Raw genomic sequence first — 19,620 nt, 5'->3', positions numbered from 1 at the left:
TCCTAGAGACAGCTGAGGGAGATAGTGCATGCAAAGGAAGTCCACTCTGGAAATCAGTTCTGTGCACACGAGGCAGCCTGAGCACCCAAAACCTGCACCAACAGAAACCACTCATATTCTCATAGAAAGACAGATGTTATGCCCAGGTATAATACACATTTAAAGTTTTATACACAGAGACTTGGTGAGCCATTTAGCAAAGAAAAAAGGGAGGCAATGGGAAGATAAATAAAACTAAAACTACTCTCTCTACAATGCCTGCAAGTGGCTTCAGCGAATTGTTCACCACGGCTCCTCTGCACATCCCAATCCAGGGTTCATCCGTGAAGGGAGGATCTTCCCCACTGCATCTGCACTTCGTTAGGAGTTTGTAGACTGCTAAATGAGCAACAGACCCCAGCATGAATGCACATTGTCTGAGTTGGGCTGATCACACTGTGTGATACAAGGGAGTGTTAAAAAAAACTGCTGTTCTTCAGTAAACATTGGAAGAGAAGACTGAAGATTAATTCAAACAGCTTGGAAAACTGAAACAAGAGAAATGAAGTGAATATTTCCAAATATGGGCTACCTTACTTCAGTGTCAAGCCAGAAGAACCTTGGGGCATGTGAGCCAACCAAGCTGCAACTCCCTGGATAACAAGGCCTTAATTAAAAGCTAAATTGCACATACATAAAAAACCCCACAGGGCTTACTTCAGCCACAGAGGTCATGAAATCACAGGCAATCATATGACAAACATTAATCCAAAAGTCCAGGGAACAACTGCTCTGCACACACTCACTCAACACAAGCCACAGAAATACTTGCAAAAATGCCATAACGAGCTTAAAGCTTTTAGTACAAATAAATAAAGCCACAAATAGTAACACCAAAGGAAGAGAGAAAAGGAACCACCAAGGGCTCTGGTCTTCTGTAGCAGAGAGTTGCTCAGTTGTTCAAATTAACTCCAAGAGAGAGATTCTATCCAGTGCTCCCCCAACTCCCTGCTTCCCTGCTTTGCTCCCTCAACAATTCCTGCTAATCTGTTCTGGAGGAAAGTCTTCCCTGCTCCAAATCTGGCACTCATTTTACCCTCACATACAATCAAAACATGCCAACCAGCACTTGAGATGTTTTTCTTTAATACCATTAGGAGCAATAACACACCATGTTTAACATCCCATCTCCAGCTGCTTTGGAGAAAAGCAAAAACCCCCAGCTCAGACAACAGACTATGCACAGGGGGCTCTGGGAGAGGAATAATTAGCTGATTTATGTAATTCCCACATCCAGCCCTGGGTTTTACTCAGCACCCTGTGTTGGATGGTCCTGACTCCCATCACCTCAAGCAGCAGATCTCCCCACACACGCTGTGGCACCAGGGATGAGCAAAGATGGTCCCACCTTGAGGCTGCATCCAGGAGGTCAGTGCAGGGTGATTTATCTCTCAGAGCACAGCAGACCCTGGGACTCAGCTGCTTTAATTTGGGGGCAGCTCTGCGACTGCCATGGATATCTGCTGAGGATCTGCTCCTATGTTTCAGCACTGTTTTTGCCATTAAAGACCAGCAGCTTGCAAGAAAAGCAGCAAGAAAACCTGTAAAAGAGAGGAAATTTATGTAGCAATTTATGGCAAACCAGGTCCATTGTCTCTGTTGGCAGTGCTAACCCACCACCACCACATCATGATGCACAACCTACCCTTGCTGACTGTATTACTAATTTTTACTAAAGTCACCATTTAATAAACTTTCTTTTCATTTTCATTTCAACTTCCAAGACCATTTCTTTTGGAAGACATACCAACCCAAAGCTCAGCATGGTGTTTGGGGATGGTGGGGTTACCCACAGCAGACTCCTCTTAGAAGAAGGTTCCCTTTACCTGTAGGACTTTCCCCAAGCCTTCCCTGATGGCTCATTGCATCTCCCAGGTGTGACACGGAGTCACAAGCCCTTGTCCCATGGGACAGACAAACGGGGAGTTTCCTGGGAATTAATAATAAGAATAATAATAATAATAATAATAATAATAATAATAATAACAACAACCTGGCTTAACTGGTGGAAGACCAGAACCTTGCCAAGAGCAGGGAACAAGCTTGTGGATGTACTCTTGAAAAAAAACAATGTCCTCTCAAATAGACCACAGAACAGGACAATTAAACACAGTCTGCCAGCAGAAATACACTTGGGACAATGCTTCCCAAGCCTCTCCTCTGCAGCCATCACCACGAGCACGTTGTGGACGTGGGTTTTGCTGTGCTGACTGAGATAGGAAGGGAGCAGCATCACTCTTAGAGCTGGATCCAGAGGCAGCACAGAGCTGGATTTTCCTCCGAGGGTCCAGCCGGTGGGGATGCAGCCACACAGCTGTCAGGGAAGAAGCTGTAGCTATAAATGAGTGTTGTTCTCCATCTCCTGACGTCAAGGGAAGCTTTGCTGGCGAGCCCTGCCAAGCTCCAAGCTCCAGAGAAGCTCTCGCACCCCACACAGCCCCCACGTGAGATCTCAGCCGGGTGCAGGCACCGCCTCCACCCCCAGTGATGGGGGGACGTGCTGCCAAAAGCTGCTTGCCCAAAAAGCCACTTTCTGTCAGCAGCACCTCATGCTGGACCCCAAATTGATGGAGGAGATGGTGGTTTGTATCCAGGAGGCCTTGGGGTGGGAGTGGTGTGGGTCCCCAGATTCATGGCAGCAGGATGGAGAGAAACCATCTCACCAGCAGCTTCACCCTTAATGCTCCTCAATCAACACCTGGGCTTGAGCTGTTGCCCTTTATCTTCATTACTGACAGGGGATATCTCATTGCACTGCTCCCTTTATAGGGAGAGAGAAGAGATCTTTGTGCCTCTTCTAGAAAAGAGGAATAAATAAAATCATACAGCCATTTCCTTCTGTAAATAGTCAGGACTGAGCTGGGGAACAGGTGAGGCCAGGAGCAGGTAACTCTTCATAGCTGTGATGCAGGATTAAAACAACATTCCCAGCATATCCTTAAACAAACCCATGGGAGAAGCCAAAGCCACCCCAAACTTTCCCTTTCAGCCTGTAATTTTCAGACAACAAACCAATCCTTTCACTTTTCTAAAGGAGCGAAGACAGAGACAGAGAACTGGAAAAACCCTTTATAGAAATATCAGCTGTTCCTCCTCGTTCCCACCCCCAGTTCTGTTTTTTGACAAGTTAAAGTGAGGCCATAACTTATTCTGCTTTGTTCGACAGGGCTAATCACACGTGACTCTAATCACTCATGATGTTTTATTGATTTTAAGCACATTTAATCAGAAATTGGCTCGGAGTTAGATTCCTGCTAATTACTGAGAAGCAGCATTTTGAATGACTTCACAATTGGACTGCAGATTAGAATGGACAATATGTACTAAAATAATGATTCATGCATTCAGCTCCCTGGATTTATTTTGTTTATATTGGATTTTTTTAATCTTTAAAGACATAATTCTGCATATGGGCAAGCAGCATTTAAAACCCTTAACAAAATGGGTTTAATTTAACAGGCCAGGCTTTCACCAGAGATGGGATATGTGGGGAACAGTTTATCCCCAACTAATGCAGTTACTTCTTTGAAGGTCACTGGACGTGCCCATGGTGACACCACATACAGGTGGTGGTGGCACTGCCAGGAGGTGGGAGGCCACTGCTGGGGGCTCCTTTAGCTTCCCCACCAAATCCATCAGTTCTGCTCTGAAGTCAGGGTGAGCTTTTCTCAGTCAGTCCTTGCACAGTCCCTATTTCCAACCCCAAATCCCAAATTCAAATGGCTCGTTAAGGCAAAGGCACCCAGCTCCAAGAGGTGCCTGTGGTGAGCTCAGTTCTGCCAGCACCTCACCCCTTCTGCTGCTCAAATCTCTCCACAACACAGGGTTAAACTGTTTATATTTTCGTATTTCTCGACCTGAAAGCCACCTTCTCATGGAAAATCAGATTGTTGCTGATCACAGCCTGGAAACAGATTTTTATTTTTCAACAGCCGCAGGTGCCTCATCTCCATCAGTGTCCAGGAGATCCCTGGCAATGAGGCTGCAAATGCTTCAGTGACATTGTCCATGCTCAGAAAGAGCTGTGGCCAAGCACAGAACTTTCTCAGCTCTGCAAAACTTCCTCTGCCTCCTGGGAAACACTGATCCATGAGCAACAGGGAAGCTGGAGGCTGGCAGAGAGGCTAGACTAGAGACTACCAGCTATTTGAACTGGTAGGAAAGGAAAATTTCCTTCTGATTGAAAACAGAAACTTTCCACTTCCATCTCTGCTGTTTTATTTTTGTTGGAAAACAAAGAAGTCACACTGGGAAAGGTTCTCACACTTTTTAGCTAAAATTTTCAAGTTTTGAGTTATAAAGTCAAAATTTTCCATTAAGAAAAGGAATCTTTTTTCCCCCAACACAACTCCACTGGGAATACTTACAGCAATCTTGCCAGCCAATTGCTTTCATACAAAAACAAGCCTAAATTCAGACTGATGCAGAGAATACAGATACACAATAATACTCTGCAATAACCAGTGTCTAAAAAGTGACAGCTCCAAAGTGTCCTGTTGTGCTCCCACTCCTTTCCACGGGTCTGTGACACCCCAGTTCAGTGGGTGAAACTTGCTCATGAATGATGTGAAGCCTCAGTTTTACAGAAAGCTGGAAAATTCACCCCAGAATCACCACTGGCCTCCCAGTTCCAGGAACTAGCCTGCAAATCTGTGCTAATTCATCCTACATGGAGAAGTGGTGGGATTTTCACTCTTTAAGTGCTGTTACACTCTAATATGGCAAGACTCCAGCCTTCATGTAGGACTCAAACTGTATTAAGTCCAGAGTGTAACTCTGACTCCTGCATCCTTCCCTTCATCCTCACAACCCTCCTCATTCCCCAGTGTGCTGTTTCACTGTTTCATTGTCACTGCAGAAAAAGATTTAGAGGCAAAGAGAACTCTCACCCTGGTATAACTTCACAAGTTATAAAAAGGAAATATCTCTGAGTTGGACTTCTTTAATACTTTTTCTTCTTTCCTTTTTTTTTTTTTTAATTTCTTAATTTCTTCATTCATTCTTTCTTCTGCTCTTTCAGGTATCCTTCATTCTTTCTTTCCTTTTTACTTTCCCAGGAGTTGGACTCCTAGAATCCTGTGAGTCCTTTCTAATCAGGATATTCTAGAACTCTATAAAACTCTCTGCATCCAGCACTACTGGGTGTAGGTGTTCACAGCCCTGAGGAGTGTTGTTTTAGTAGTTTTCTGAATGGTCATGAGTGACAAAACAGCAAATCTGTGTTCTTCCACTCACTGGCTGACTCCAACTTCAGAGTCTTCAGTGAGAAGCACAGGCCTGAAATTATTCTGAAGTTACAGCACCTACAAGAATTTTACCAGATGGAAACCTGAAAAAAGATTGCTGATTACTTCTCAGATGCATTGCTCATTTGTTCAGAGTAATTACTAGATGCAAAACCAAAAATAGACCCTTTTCCTTTGATCCTCTCCAGTTGGAGTCTGCACATGACAACCCAGAGCACGTATCTGGATATTCTGTACTGAAGCTGCCACAGTTTTCATTCAAAACCCAACCAGTTTTTCTCATCTCACCTATGAAAATGCAAATGAAGATAAAACCTGTCAAAGGACACTGTCAAGCATCAACCTGTCCCAACTTTTCACAGTTTGCACCCTCCTTGGGGAGAAGAAATCACTTACAGAATTTGGAGCGGCTCAGTGATGACACTGTGCTGTTCTCCTCTGGTTATTTAATCATTTGTAAAAAAATCCACCCTGAAGCAAGCAGCTAAGATCTTTGTAGGTCTGGCTTTGGGATTAGCCCTTTATATATAGCCTAGGGCAAAGGGTGAGGAAGAAGAGTGGTTTCCAGGAGGTGTGGACGAAGGGCAGAGTGGATGGGGCTGGGGCAGAGCTTGGCACCCCTCTGTGTGTGTGAGAGCCAGGGGAGAGCTGGCAGCAGGAGCTCAGGGGTGCTGGGGATGCTCAGGAATACTCAATGCTACCAGAGTGACCCAAGAGACACGGGCCAGTGGATTGCTCCAAAAAAAGGAGGCGATCCTCTTACAGTGCAAAGCTGGCTGAGCACACACGTGCTGGCCATCCTGCTCCAACATTCCCGAGCAGGAGCTGCCTCACTCCCCTCTGAGGAGCTCCAGCACCTTGACATGGGCACCTGACTCCCAGGGAGGAGCTGGGAGGGATTAACCAGTGCCTGAAGTTTTCTCTGCAGGTTTTCAAGCAAGGCTATATTAAAAGAAGATTATATGGATCAATTGCTCATCAAGGCCTGTAGAGACTTGTCCTCTTTGGATGGCTTTGGTAATGTGGCACCAAGAGCTGGACTGGCTACATTGCCAGAAGTGAAGTGGAGGGTGGAGAAGCTGGTACTCAACTACTGTAACATTCTTTTGGCTTGTAGCAAAGCTTCAGCACAATAATACAGTCCCAAATTCAACCATCAGCAAATGATTCCTTTCCCCCAGCAGCAGAACTGAGGCCACACAGTGAACGGCACCAGATCGGTGGGATTGTGGTCAATTTTCCAGCTGTACATTCAACAAACCTCATTCTTTATGCTGAGCATTAGCACTGATATCCTGAATTAGAGATTAGGCAATACTGTACATTATTTCCAGCCAGAGATTAATTAAATCTCAACATTTTTGAGAGGCAGCTGGTATAAAGGAAGCCATTCATTTCAGCAAGGTCCAAATGAACAAGCTCCTAATTTGATTCTAGGCTTGCTCCATGGTGGAGTGGAAAGTAAGCTGGGAACTACCTCTTGCAATATTTTTAAATGTCTGATAATAATGGAGATTAGGTATCCTGCAGAGGTTCTATGTGGAGAAGCAGAGGTTCTGCTCCTTCCCCTTCAGGTCCTAAAACTACCTTTTCTCTGCCCTAAGAGTAGGTCCCAAATGTGGCAGCAATGTCCCTTTCAGTACACTGCCCAAGTGAGCTCTGCAGTGCTTTGCTCCTGATGTTCCTTGGGCTGGAGGGAAGCAGCACAAAGCCCATGGCACCATGCTGGAAAAGAAGGAAAACCCTGTTTGTGTCTTAACACGGTGAGGGGAGGCAGGGGGGACAGGACTGTGTGTTTTGCTCCAACTGGCTGCAGACAGGGGGTGTGAAGAAGACCCAGCAGGGATGAAGATGGGGCAGCAGAGCTGCTGTGCTCTGGAGATGTGAAGTGGGAGTCCACCAGCCAACGTCTTCAGGGGGATTTTTCCCAGGAAAATGGGAAATCTGCCATCAAAAAGCCCCAAAGCTGAATAAAACACTGGCTTCACTAGAACTCTTCCCTGGCAAAACTGCTCACAGATATACTAGTTTTCCTCCTTTGACCACGGTGCTCATGCCCACAGGCACATGGCTACAGAGAGATTGGGGATGCCCATGTCCCTCACCACAACAGGGCATTTTCCATGGTTTCTTGGCTTTTTCTGGGGCAGTGAAACAGCTGGGGCTGCCCACAGCTGCTCACTTTGCTTTCTCAAAATCTGCTGTTACTTGTTTGGGCTTATTTAAACTCGCTTTTTTCCTGTTCACTTCTATTCTGCTTTTCTTCATCAAAGTCCTGCTTGGGCCGAGGAGGGATTTTGAGACCTGGAGGGTTTCCACGGGTCTGGCTTGCATTAGAGGGGGACAATTTCCCAACCACCGGCTGAGTTTCAACATTCCCTCTCGCCTTGCCTTGCTGAGGAAAAGCAGGGGCACACATGCAGCCTCCTGCAAAGACTCCTTTTCCAGCAGGATGAAATCAAGGTGAGGGAATTTTGACAAGATCAACAGAGTGGGCTGGGCTGGAGAGCTGCTGCTGGCATGCTTGGAGTTGAGATTTTTTCAGACTGATGTTAATTTCTGCACCTCTTTCTCCATTTTCCCTCCCTGCAATCACAGCCCCTTGATCACAGCAATCCCCATTTGCAATCTGCACAGGGGGCTCTTGCACAGGTTTAAGTAAGTGACATTCCCAATCCAGTGCCAGTGCCACGATAATAATATAAAAGCCATCATAAATCTGGGGTTTGTCCTTCATTGTTTCAGTACAGCTCAAACTAGTCAAAGAAGTAACGTGCTGTAAAAAATCAATGAAATGAAAAAAGAAATTGATTCATTCAAAAAAAGGATTTCATGGACATAAGATACCCCAGCGGCCAGGTATAGTTAAAAATGTCCCTGTTCACTGCAGGGGGGTTGGACTAGATGATATTTGAAAAGTCCCTTCCAAAGCAAACTTTCTATGATAAGCCAGTCAGATATTCCACACTAAAGAACAGTTTTGGGGTCTTTCATAGCTTGTTGGAGAGATTCCTCCTGGTGCTTCGATGGATCCATCCTACACCCACCAAGAAACCCCCAAATCCACTGGGCAATGATCTCCGTGTAATACAGGACAGTGAGTGGCTGTGAAAGGCAGAGCTGAATTCCTGAGTGCTGGAATTGAAGTTCCCCATTTTCCCCTCCCAACTCTCCCGTTGCAGGCCCAGCTACACAATATTAATTTTAGTCCCCCGTGTGTCTCATGTGCAGTGGATGTTGCATTTTAAAAGATGCCTTCGTGCAATTCAGCACCAGAAACGCGAGGAGACGTCCTGCAGAGCCAGCAGTTTTTGCAGGGAACCACGAGATGGCGATGGAATAGAAATTTCTATCCAGAGGAAAAGCAGTTCTGGGTTATGGAGAAAGGACTGATCCCTCTGCATGCTGAGCCCTCTGCTAGAAAGTAAAAAGCAGGGAGGTGTTGAAATTTTACATTATTTTCATTATTTTCCGTCTTTTTCTTTTTCTTTTTCTTTTTCTTTTTCTTTTTCTTTTTCTTTTTCTTTTTCTTTTTCTTTTTCTTTTTCTTTTTCTTTTTCTTTTTCTTTTTCTTTTTCTTTTTCTTTTTCTTTTTCTTTTTCTTTTTCGTTCTTTTTTTTTCTTTTTTTTTCTTTTTTTTTGGGCAGAGCGTATACTGATCCTGTATTTATAGATGGTCAAATATCTGATGCATAGCCCAGTTTTGCTTTTTTTTTCTTTCTTTTTAACATTAATATATGATTTTAAATCTCCTGGATTAGAGCAGAAACTTAATCCTGCTGTGACTAAGCAAATCAGCATGAAGGGGCAGTAAACTGCAGCCTTTCAGAGTTTACTGCACAAGAATATTTCAATAAAGGTATCTTTTCTTTCTCTAGTTCCATTTCCCAAGAGAGATATGTCCATCGTTGATCACTCCATTGAAGGGAATTTTGATGCAAAGTGAAAAATTAATTAATTAAAATTTTTAATTAAAACACGGAGAGGCATGGGAAATGGGGAGCAGGTAGTTGCAATCCCTTTTCACTCTGAGCTCACCCCTTCCCACAGGATGATGTGACTGAGATTTGGAAGGTGGGATGAATAAGTGTGTCTGGAGTTTACATTTTGGATGTTAAAAAGGGTCTGAATATTGCTACTTAAACCCCTCCTACTTTATCACTTTGTTTTTGCTTATAGTCTTTCCCCCCTACTGGAAACATATCCATAGGCAAAGGTGTAGTTCTTTTTATTTAATAAGTGAATATTTATAGAATGATTTGGATGGGAGGGGACCTTAAAACTTGTTCAACTCCACCCCTGCCATGGGCAGGGACAACTTCCACCATCCCAGGTTGTTCCAAGCCCTTTCCAACCTGGTCTTGGATACTTCCAGGGATCCAGGGGCCACCACAGCTTTTCAGGGCAATGTTTCCCAGTCTGTGACCACCCTCACAAGGCCCCGTGGTCATTTTTGTGATTATTCTCAGCACCAAGGAGCAATGTTGGCAGTTTTATACAAGGCAAACTAATTCAACAAAAATTGAACTGTTTTCAAATGCTTGCAAAGCAGAAAAAAATCCATGTCCAGCATATCCATCCTCCCTCTAAAAACACTCAGTGAATGAATACTTAAATTCTAGAGCCATCAAACTTTTTTTTTTTAAATATGACTTTTTAAGGTAATCCTATTAAAAAACTGTGTGCCTCTGGGTCTCTGTCCCCCCAGCTGCCCCAGTGCAGGGCGTGGGAGCAGCACTCACTTCCCACCAACCCCTTTGGCTCCACACAGGGAGAGGGTGGCAGTTTTCATCTTCTTTCTCCAGGGTAACAATATTTCTACTGCCAACCCAAAGCTGGGGACCTGTTAAACGAAATGAGGATAAAGGTCCAAATTTTCAGCCCATAATTCAATTAGGACTTGCACAAATGCAGCTTCAAAGTGCCCTCATGAAGATTTGCCCTGAAAATTTAAACTTCCCTTTGCAAATCTGCCCTTTAGGTTCCTGCTTGAGAAGGAGATGTGAGACAGCTTGAGGAGATTCATTTTTCCTCTAGTTTATATATAACTTGCTAAGCTTTTTATTTTTTTAAATGAGCTTACTATGTTCAATTTAAGTCAAAATTTAATGATCCCTGCAGTAATTCATTTAAGGATACAGCTTCCATAAATGGCGTAGCATAAGTCAGGGAATAACTGTCCTTGTCCACAGTGCAATCATTAATCAACTTTATTAAAATCAGGATTGGCTGAGGAGGTTTGCATAATAAAAGAAGACTCAGAGCCTTTTCCAGGACTAAAATGGACCTGAGACCGAACTTTGGATATTTCCTTCCCACTTCCCCAGGACTTTGCTCCATGGAACTTGGGAGCATCCAAGTCCAGAGTTCATGGTTGGGCTCATGTGGGGACTTGGATGGTGTGATAGTGGTCCTAAAAAAGGCTAAAAAAGACCAATAGTCCCTAACACAGACAGGCATGTTGCTTTGCACTTAGGGCAGGAAGGGGATGTAGAAAACATCCTATTTCTGGCAATTTTAGTGGTGTTTCTCAATGCTTTGGTGTAGGGATACTTAATGGATGAGGCATTAGCCTCCGAGCAAGCACCTGGAGTTATTTTACATTGTTTTATGTTATTTTATGCTATTTTATATTATTATATGATATTTTATGTCTTCATCTCCCCCTCAAGTTGGGCAAGGCCCTGAATGCCTGCTCTGCTTAGCGAGTGACCCAATGCCCTGAGTGGCTGAGCCCCTTGGCAGGTCAGAGGAGGCAGGAGCAGCCTGGGGTGCCACCATGAGGGACCAATTAGATCTCTGGATCCAATTAGCAGCAGCTGTGATTTGTGTGCATCCCCTCTGTACATATGGCTATGCTGAACTTTCCCTCTGTTTCAAATGTCCTCTCGGAGCGCGGGCGAAACAAGAGGGAGGAACATTTGTCTGGGGTTTTTTGGAAGCCTTTATCATGATGGACGAGGAACCTTTTACATCAGTCTCCAACTTGCAAACAAATTAGGTACCTTCATCACCTTCCCCTGATAGTGGAGCTGGCAAGTGATGGCTGATGAGCTGCTGGGGAGAGGGCAAGGGGTGTGCAAGTGTTTCATTGGACATCATCAACCAAGTTTGCTAGAAATAAAATATAAGTGAAGTCAGATGCTGAGGGCTTAAGTGACCATGCATTAACCAAGATGGTTTCCATCTCGTGGAGCAATTTGGGCTCCGGCCATTTAGGGCAGGACAGGAATTGTTATTCATTTTAATGGATGCTGGGCATCCAAATCCCTTTGGTGGCATTGAAACATCTCATCCCTAATTTCTATGTGTTTCAGTCTCTCATATGCAGCCAACTCCTACAGGGCACTCCAGGAAGCCTGATGAAAGTGTTGCTGGTATTACCTATAATGATCTTCAGTTTCATTGAAGAGATCAGACCAAATAGAAGAGAAGGAAAGGTCCAGGTCTGTTGATGAAATGTCAGGGAGATAAATAGAACAGATTCCTTCTTCCTCATCAGTGGCTTCAGCCCAGAAATAGAAGATCTCATCTCCTGCAGCCCACCAGCAGCCCCGAGCTCAGTGTTTCACAGGCAATGAGGCAGCAGCAGGGCTGGCAGCAGAAGGGGACAATGCAGGGCAGGTCCTGCTGCTAACGATCCTGGTGAAGGATGCTGCCAGCACTGGAGAGCAAGGCTGTGATGAATGACTGGGAGTTCGGCAGCAGAGCCCAGGGGGTCAGGTCTGCTCCTCTCTCCTCCATCCAAAGGGATTTTAATGGCAAGTTGTCCTTCCTGGCAGGAGGTGCTGATAATGGAGTGGATCATCAGCTCCAGCCCAAAAGGAGGAGATAAAACCATTTTAGAGGATGCTTTAAAAAAAGTCATCTAGCTGGAAAGCTTTTCAAAAACAAGGCAGTGTTGGAGAAGAAAGCCCTGCAGACATTCATAGCCTTGACAGAATTGTTTAGGGCAGAGTAACAGGAAACAAGGCCCCAGCTTATTTTATTGCTCAGCAAACAACTCAGTGTCTCTTTGCTGGCAGTGCTTGGAAATCACAGAGTCCTATAGGTTGGTAATGACCTTTGAGATCATCAAGTCCAACTGTGTCCCCAAACCATGCCCCCAAGTACCACATCTATACACCTTTTGAATACTTCCAGGGACAGTGATTCCATCACTTCCCTGAGCAGCCTGTTCCAATGCCTGATCACCCTTTGAGAGAAGAATTTTTTCCTAAATGAGCTCTTTTGCAAAGCAGCCAGCTGGCAGTCAGCTCCTAGAGATGAGTGGAGAGAGGTTGTAAGTAAGTTAGGGGAGCAGCAAGGGGGCTGAAGGTTGCATGCCATCACTTGAGGTCAGAGTGTCTGAAAAACCCAAAATAGTTTCTATTTGGCTGAAAAGTGAAGGGGGCAAGTCCCCATCCCTTCTCTTACAGGTGGTTCAATTTGTCTTTCCTTGGTGGAGAGCAGGTAAAGCTGGGCAACGTTATCTGTAAAGGGGAAGGATAAAGTGGGTGATGTTTTCCAGAAGTGGAAAATCCAGCAGAATTAAATTTGATCGTTGGAAAAAGATAAACATCTTTAAATGTCCAGTCCAAATGCTGAAGTCACCGTAGTTGACCCACAGAGAGGAAGAATGGTTTTGTGGTTAAGGCACTTCACTGCAATCTGAAAAATCTGGGTTTAATTCCATTAGCCACAACCTCCCTGTGTGCTCACAGACAAATCACTTCCTATCTTTTGCCCAGATCACTATATGCAAAATGAGGGTGATAACTCTTCTTTTCTTAACAGATAGTCCTGGCCATGAAGAGTTTGCAGCCATGGTGAAGTCCACACATTGTGGATTGAAGCGACAAGTTTCAGTAGTACATCTTCTTGATAATGATTTTATTTATTCTCCTTCATGGAAGGAGCTGAATTCCTCACTTGAAAGCAGAATATTATAGGCACAATCCAGTCCTATTAATGGGTCAGGATTTGAAACCAATTCTTGTATTAAAAAAGATGAATCACAGCACAAAAATGACTTAATTAGCTGTGTAGACAGCCAGTGTGAGCACAGAATACCCCGAGCGAGGGTCCTCTCCAGCCAAACACCGTCCTTTAGGGAACTTGGCATTCCTTCCAGGCTGTGTGTCAAGGAGACTGAGCAACTTTACATCAACACAACATGGATTTTCCTTCTACCAAACTACTCTGCAATCTGTAATTTTTAACCTCACAAGTTTGAGATTGTACCTTAACATTTGCAGGAAGCAGATGGCTTCTGCATACTGCCAACCTGTTGTTACAAAAGCATCTTCCAAGAATTGTTTTCTACCCACAGTCGCTAACCATAATTAACCTTTCATATGATTTAATAAACAGCAAAAAATATTTGCCATCTCATATTAATAAAGAGAGCTTTTCAGGACATTTTCCCCCCCTCTTCAAGAACGTAGAAGCTGTGGTAATTTTTGTGTGTACTCGTTTTTATTGCCTTTCAAATTATTTAGGGATGCAGTTTACCTATGCTGATTAAAGCTGAGAAGGACAGCAGAGCATCTTCTGGCATGGCACAAAGTGATTTTTTATTTCAGGAAAAAAAGGAAGTTTGGGTGAGAAGCACAACTGCTAAGTGTGGGGCAGAGAGGGAGAGCAGAACCCACCAACAGCCACAGAAATAACAAGTTGTGTTTTCATGAAAGCTTTCCCACACTCGTGATTTTAATGCTTCATGGAGTTTTAAATGATAATAATAGAGTCCTGTAGTACTTTGACCTTTTTTATATTGAGAAACTTCACTGACTGGTCATTTTTGGGCAGAGTGCTCTCTCTCTTTCTCTATATATATACACACATACCATGGTGACAGACACCTCCAAAGTGCCTGGGAGACAGCTAATTGAAAAGTGGGATATTACCATGATTTCATTAATGAATGAAAATGAAGATGTTGGCTAAGACTTACCCCCATATAACAGAGGAAATGAAATGGCAGACATAAGTAAAAAGCTGGCATGGGGGACCAAAGTACATCTTTCTGTTTCTGATGGGTAGTTGCTTTGGCTTAGGATATCAAAGACTTTCTGAAGATCTGAAACTATAAAGGAAATATTCTCTTAGTTTAACCAATTTCCATAATGGGAGTTAGGGAACACTGTCCCTGCTAGGACAGGAGAACTTATTTAATTAATATTTCTTGTGCTTGTTGAGTGCTCATCATCCATTAGTATGATAATGTACCTTTGAAATTACAGATACAATTATGATGATAACTGCTTGGCTATAAAAAATAAAATAAAATCATATACATACGAAGAGTGAGCTGCAGCCCAGGAACTGAATTCAGATGGCCCCAGGTTTTCTGCTTTCTCTGTGGTTTTGCTGGTAGATTAGAATTTGCCAAATGGTGTTTGGTTCCTGTTTATTATCAATATGCTGCCAAGATTAAAATGGATCAGCTTCAATTAAGATGGATGCACAGCAAATTAATTCAAGTCCAAAGAGTCCTTGTAGCTGAAAAGAAAAGATAGTAAAATAATTAAAATAGAATTTGCTTTCTGAATCTAGAAATTAGCAAGAGAAACCAAGTATCTCAAAGAGACATTTTTTTTTAAATTAAGGATAAAACTTCTGTTTTTATAAATACAGTATGCACCTGAAACCAGCCAAGCAGTTGCAATGTTTTCTCTGCATCACATTTCAGATGTTGACTCATATATTTCCTTGCCTGTAATCAGCAGAAAACCACCACTTTGTAAAAGATGTCATTTCTTTAAGTATTTCTGGTAGCCTTTTCCAGTAATTAATGCTTCAGTTATGCCAGACTGTTGGTACACTCCTTATTCTGCTCCATTTTGTGATAATTTTTTCCTAGTCTTGCTCTAGAGATTTTTTTTAAGTGTTAGATTTTATCTAGTTTAGAACAACTTTTAAAAAAAATATTCCCATTAAAAATTATTTTCCTGTGAAAACTGTGAACACAAAACATTTATCATGATATTCACAAGTTTGAAATACGCAAATACGGCTTTTACTTTTGTAGAGCTCAGTGAGATAAAGGGTAGAAGAAACACAAGATCGGTAATCTTTTATACAATCCTTTTCCTCTTTGCCTGGTACCTCAAGGTGCCCTCTCTGACTCTGAAAATTCAGAGTTTGCTGCTGCTCTTGTCCTTGGAAACTTTTTTTTAAGCCCAGTTTACAAGGTCTAACCAATTGAATTTAATTTTCTTTCCTTTCTAATTCAGTTTAAAATTCACGTGGAGGTTTAGCCTTTGACTTTTTGAATTTTCTTTTCCCTGTCCAAAGTAGTAGTAATAATAATAATAACAATAATAATAATAATAACAACAACAACAACAATAATATATAAAGGTGCTTTCTCACTGTTGTTTCTTGTTTTACTTTTCTGGTTTATTTAGTCTGTCGGGTTTTTTTTTCCTTTTTTCCTATAGGACGTTTTAAACAGTCACTCCCAACACTTTTTGGATTCATTGGATCCAGCTCAAATCCACGGGACAAACATTTTGTTGCCACAGGAGCCCCGAGGATCTATAATCTGCAGTTCCTTTCAGTCCCCTGGCAGCCGTTTCCAGCCAGGACGTGTTTGATGGGTTTTTTGGAAGAACACGTTTTCATTCAAGAGATGTTACAGAAAAATTCGAGCAAGGTCTGCAGTGGTCTGTGTCCGAAGGCAACAAAGCCAGCTTTCTCCTCGGGTTTGGGTTTCTTTTCAGCACTTACCAACTTTGTCTCACAACACCCTTGAGGAGGCAAAAGCACTTTTTGTTCCTTTATTAACAGGCAAGGGAAGTGGGACATTAAAATCCCGGTGGTGCAGCAGGAGGCAGCCCTGGGGACGCCTTGTTGGGGCAAAGGGAGGGTTTGGGGTGATGCTTTGGGTACCCCCCGGCCCCTGCTCACCTTACCCTCCCTAACCTCCTCTCACAAATTTATTCCCTCAAAATTCAGAGCCACAAAGCTCTGGGAGAGCTGCTTCGGCAGGAAGACAGAGGATTTATTTGCTACTAACCTCTTTGGGGAGTTATTTTTTGTCCCTCTCCAGCCTGCATATGGCCCTGCCATCGCTGCTGCCCCTCGCCAGTTTTAAGGCATTTTTACACAGATCCCTGTGGAGGAAATGGGCTCTTTTTGTCCCGTGTTGCAGATGGCAGCTAGGAGAGAGGAAGATTTATGTCCCTTGCCCAACTTCGCCCTGCAAGTCTTTGGCAGAGATTTGCACCCTGGTCTCCAACCTCACGCTACAATTTGTGACCATCGCTCCTGGCTCCGCTTCAGCCTTTCCTCTCTCAAAGCAGGGATAAGGACAATTTCCATCTTTCACCCTTTTATAACAAATCTCATGATAATTTATTATTATTTTTTTAAACCCTCTCTTTGAAGTGGTTTGAGACTGTGGAAAACTCCACTTTCATTAAAAGAAAAATTAAAGTTATGGACAAAAAGGCTGAAGCAGAAAGACTAGAAACTGTAATACTAATAGAAAATATTCAACATTGAAACAACAATCTGCTGCTCCAAGGGTCATCCTGTGATTTACATGAAGTAATTCATGATTTTCCAGCACAGTTGCCGGGCAGACCTTAAAGATAGATGCCTCTGAGGGAATACTAATTTTAAAAAGTATTCAGCTCCTCATCAGATGTTGAAGAGTATGGCACGCTTTCATTTCTCCCTACACATTAGCCAAATTAAATCAAAATAAATATCAATGAAAATATTGCACAGGACATAAAACCCCATCCATTTGTGCTCTATCCATATGCTGCTTTCCGAGACGCTGTGTTTCGCTCCTGCTCTGCTCTCCGCTGCCAGCCCCGAGCGCGCAGCAAGGCGCGGAGTCCCCGATGTGCTTTAGGCATTCATCCCTCCAATACTGCACCCTGGGGCCTGCCTACAGTTTTGTTCTCACCCTGTATCTTTGCCAGGCTTGTTTGTGCCCACGGGCAGCAGCCGTGGCCTGGCCAACGCCTGCCGGGCCGGCTCCAATCCTGGCCACCAGCTCAGGCTGTGCTGCCGCCACTGCAGGACCAGCCTCAAGGTGCATTCCTGCCAGCAGAAAGTACAGTTGCTAAAAGGTGCTTTGTTCATTAATTATCTTAGGGTGGTTTGGACAAAGCAAACACTTCCATGTCCAGAAAGTTGTTTCTGAGGGATGCTGGCGCGTTCGCACCCCGCGGGGTCCCTCGCTGTGCATCTGCATCCGAGGCGCTGCGCAACCTGCAAAGCACGGAGCGCCCGCGACAGAAATCATCAACCACAACTCAGGGCTTGAAAATGCAACCAATTCGTGCCAGCTCAGGAGCAAGAGCAGTGATTTCTGCTTTCAAAACCGATGCAGTTTTTAGGGTAATGTGATTAGAGATTCAACATTTCCCCCTCTCATTATTATTTAGCTCCCTCATTTGAATGCTCAGGTTTGAGGGAAGGGGGATTGCTTGGAAATTACAGACGCAGCCAAATTTCTTCCTTCCCCTTTGACAGGGCAGCACTGATGGTTATTGTTCTTTTCTAGCTGCATTACGCTGTCCTTGATTTTTGTTTCAAGCAGTCTAATGGCATGATGTCAAATCCTGCTAATTGGTTTAGGATTAAAATGCAGGGCCACATCACTCTCTTGATTAACCAGCAGCAAAACTGCTTTTGTCTAACGATCGTTTCAGAGGAGAAAGAAAATAAAGCATATAAAGGAAGCGTCAAGCTTTTGTCAGTAAAAATACATAGGAAACTGCTTTTTTTTTTTTTTTTTTTTTTTTTTTTTTTTTTTTTTTTAGGAAAAAAAAAATTGCCACTGCGAGGCCCACTAAGTTTTGACTTGTAGCAGTTCAAAAGCAGCCCTGCGGGGAAAGATCGCTTCCTGAGGAGCAGGGACTGTGCTTTTATCCAGCATCCAGCCACTCGCTGCGCCGCACCGGAGCATCCGTGGCTGGACCTGCTCATATTTAACACACCAGCAACAAAGAAATCAACAGGAACATCTCAGCCCCATTTCTGGCCTCTCTAACACTCAAACAATTCCAGTCCCAGACGAGTTTGTATTTGGGATAAATAACCCATGACAGAGCAAAAGCTGTGGTGAGCAGTGCAGCACCAGGGAGATGCTGAGAGCTGCAGGTTCTAGCAGGGACCTGAGCAGGATGTGGGATGCCTGGGGCCATGGGAACGGGCCCTGCATCCGCAGCATCCCCCTCCACTCACCCCAAGGACTCAGAAATTAATCCTGCATCCTGAAGCGGGATTGTGGTGGCTGGGACAGAGCTCACCTGTTGGGTAATGAGCATAAAGAGGTAGTTTTTCATGGGGATTATTGGGAGAGGAAGAGGGGAATTCATGGTTCAAATTAAAATAGTGGAAGCAACAACAAACTACTACTTTGCTATCCCTCTGCTATTAAAAAAAAATCTCAACAAACCCACAAGAATACCCCCAACAACCCCCAAAGATTCTCCCTACTGCACTGTTTAATCTCTTTGGCTCCTGTTTTCCCTGACCAGCTGAGGGATTTAATTCCCAGGGAATTAGACGTCCAAATCAGGGTATTGTTTTGGGAAATGTGCACACGATTTACCACACACAGTCCTGAAAGTCACCGTCAGTCCCAGCGCTCCCAGCACTCCCAGCACACTCCAGTCCCATCCCTGCTCTGCCGGGAGGTGAAAGGGACTTTATTGGGAAGGTTTTGATGCATTTGGCATGTCTTTGAACCTGGCTCCCCCAAAGGGAGAGAATGAACTCAGGCGGAGAAAGAAAAAAGGAAATAAAAGGGCCCTTCCCATCTGCCCGGCTGCATTCAATGGGGAGCTTTTTAAAAGGTATAATAGAGGTTTGTGTGTTCCTGCTGAGATTTGTTCTGGTCAACTTCTCCAGGGCGCTCAGACGGGGCGGTATGGTGTGCTTGCCCTCCCCCAGCACCCTTAGAAAGAAATTACAGTCGGTTTTCTTTTTTTTTTTTTTTACTTATTTTTTTTTCCTGCTGCAAAAAGTGTATGCCCTGCACACAGATTGCTCTTGCACAAAGGCGACTCAAGCCAACCCCGCCGAAAATTAATGTGGGTGCTTCTCTGGGTTTTTACCAGCAGTGCAGTAAAGCCTGGTATTCCCAAGCATGGCACTGAGGCATCCAACCCCCAAATATCCCTACAGGATCCAGCCCAGGTTTTCCTACAGAGCATCCCTGGGACGGTGGGGATAGGGAGCATCCTAGGGCTCAGCCCAGTTTTCCAGCATCCCGTTGTGGAGGTAAATCAACAGCACATTGGCTGTACTCCAGAAGTTGTCCTGCTATTTATTGTGCTCTGTGACTTGTTGGTGTGATTATTAAAAGCCAGGTCGGCTGCAAAGCTGA

General features: G+C 44.0%; 1 long non-coding RNA gene across 2 annotated transcripts; it reads right to left on the bottom strand.

Moving 5' to 3' along the window:
- Window positions 1-1,366: 1,366 nt before the first annotated feature.
- Window positions 1,367-18,907, bottom strand: LOC148222774 (uncharacterized). 2 transcript variants are annotated; one of them, XR_015805253.1, is made up of 3 exons: window positions 18,844-18,907; window positions 14,568-14,768; window positions 1,367-1,580 (listed from the first exon to the last, which is right to left on the bottom strand). It is a non-coding gene; the product is annotated as an uncharacterized LOC148222774 (long non-coding RNA). The 2 variants fall into 2 exon arrangements; XR_015805252.1 differs by lacking the exon at window positions 1,367-1,580 and adding an exon at window positions 13,829-14,352.
- Between the last annotated feature and the right edge of the window lie 713 nt (window positions 18,908-19,620).

The sequence above is a fragment of the Sturnus vulgaris genome, chromosome 9 (genome assembly GCF_052056855.1).
Source record: "Sturnus vulgaris isolate bStuVul1 chromosome 9, bStuVul1.hap1, whole genome shotgun sequence".
In the NCBI taxonomy this organism is placed as follows: domain Eukaryota; kingdom Metazoa; phylum Chordata; class Aves; order Passeriformes; family Sturnidae; genus Sturnus; species Sturnus vulgaris.
The sequence above is the reverse complement of the archived record's forward strand: the minus strand, read 5'-3'. Positions and strand labels throughout refer to the sequence as shown.